The 2026-nt window shown below is 65.9% G+C and overlaps 1 protein-coding gene across 1 annotated transcript in view; it reads right to left on the bottom strand.

Annotated features, from left to right (window-relative positions):
* CPXM1 (carboxypeptidase X (M14 family), member 1) overlaps positions 1-2026 on the bottom strand; it is a 16369-nt gene that overhangs the window by 13365 nt on the left and 978 nt on the right. The gene's annotated exons all lie outside the window — the stretch shown is intronic.

The raw sequence follows: 2026 nt of genomic DNA on the forward strand, positions 1-2026 counted from the left end.
AAATCCCGGGGCTTCGCAGGCACCGAGCAGCGGGGGATGCAGCCCCGGTCCTGCCAGGCTGTGGGGATGCTCTTTGCCTGGTGCCCTCCCCGGGAGGGAACCCCCGGGGAAGGTGGTGCCCGTAGTGCCCAAAGCCGGCCCCTGGGCATCCCCGGTGGGACGGCGGGATCGGGGCACTGCCAAACTGTTGTGCCAAGCACCGCCGCAGGTGTGAACGGGCCGGGGCCCTGCCGTGCCGCCCCTGGTCTGCGGTGAGGTTTGAGGTGTGCGCGGTGCCGGAGTTGCACAGGCAGTGCCAGGCTCGGCACTGCCCGGGCTGCTGCCGCTGGGAACGAGCAAACCACCAAAAGAATGGAGACGTGGGCAGGGGCTGGCAGCCCGGTGGGGTGCCCAGGGTGGGAGATAGGGGTCTGGGTTGGGGTGCCCAGGGGCCACCATCCCAAACGAGGAGGAAGGTCACTAGATCCCGCCTCTCCCCTCACCCCAGGTGGGATCCTCCAAAAAGCCATGAGGCTGCTGCTGGCACTGCCATCAGCCTCCCATGAGCTCATTTTCCACCCCAAAAGGACTTTCCCAGCCTGACTTTTACTTCTTTTATTGGGATTTTTCTACAGACTTCAGCCACAGGGCGGGGCGGAGGATTTGGAAGGGAGCGGGCTGGGCTGGGGCCACCAACACCCTTTGGTGGCAGCTCTGGGGTGGCTGGAGTAGGCAGGGGACTGGAGCTAGCAGCTTGGGGTGCTGGCCCCATCCCCATCTCTGTCCCCATCCTTGTCCTCTCCGCCAGGTCCCTGCGGGGCTGTCCCAGAGCCCGCTGCAGCCCGTGGCACTTGCAGCTAGCCCAGGATCCCTGGATCCCTGCCCCCAGGGGCCACAGTGGCAGCGCAGGACTCCGGGGCAGTGTGGGAAGCTGCATGGCCACCTGGCTGCAGCAGGGCTGCATGTTCTTCCAGGGTGAAAGCAGCCCTCCTGGGACAGGCCAGCGCCAAGCAGGGCCGTGCTTGGCTGAAGCAGGAGAGGGACAGTGTCCTCCAGTTCTGCAACACCCAGGGATGCTCCTGTGGGACAGGGTGCTCTGTCCCAGCAGCGCCTGGAATGTTTTTTCCCCATCACTGGCTGAAAGCAGGGGATAGCTGGGACTGGGCTGGCGCTGGCGCGAGGCCCAGATGTCTGGCACGCAGGGTGATGCTTTGTTTCATGCCTGTGTCTGGGAGCTGGATGGTGGGAAGGGTTTTGCTATGAGCTGAGGCATCTCCCGCATCCTGCTGAGGGCTCTGGAAAGGGCCCAGGAGGGGAGGCCGCCCTGGCTGGCGTGACTCAGTCCCCACGTGATGGGACTTTCTAGGTTTGCTGAAGACCTGGCACCTCTCCGTACCCTCCCGGCTGGGATGCCGGGCGCAGTGCCCGGCTCCGGGGCAGGAGAGGCCAGTGGGGTTGGCCCCACTCCCGCCTCCCCAGGGCCAAGGCACACAGCTCGGCAGGCTCCGGGCGCTTCGATTCAGCCTCGCTCAGCACTTCCAGGGATGTTATGAATTTCCCCATGCAGCTTGGCTCCGAGTCAAGCCGGCCGCGTCCGCACCGCCGGCAGCTGCCAGCTCCTGCTGCGGGAGATGTCTTAAAGGCGCCGTAGCCTGTCCCGGCAGGGATGCCGCCGGATGGCTGCCGTGGCCCCCCCCATGGCACCCTGCAGCTGGAGCGGGGGCGGCAGTGGGGCCAAACTCACCAACTTGGCATTGAAGCTGTTTGCACCACTGGTGCTGGTGCTCCTGGGAAAGCCTGCTGCTCTCCATAGGTGCGGAGAAGCCCCCTCCGGCACCCCTGGTGCCAGAGTGTCCCAAAAAGGGGGTTCTCCTTTGGGGTGGAACAACAGAGCCCTGGGGATGCCGGTGCCTTGCGCCCGGTGCTGGTGCTGCCGCCTGCCTGGCTCACTGCCCCGAGCTGCCCCAATATGGGAACCGCGGGCTGCAGCTGAGTTTGGGGCTGCCAGCCAAGGCAAATGCTTCGGCAGGCCCCCAGGCCGGCCCAA

This window comes from Charadrius vociferus, unplaced genomic scaffold (genome assembly GCF_000708025.1).
Source record: "Charadrius vociferus isolate BGI_N301 unplaced genomic scaffold, ASM70802v2 scaffold975, whole genome shotgun sequence".
NCBI lineage: Eukaryota > Metazoa > Chordata > Aves > Charadriiformes > Charadriidae > Charadrius > Charadrius vociferus.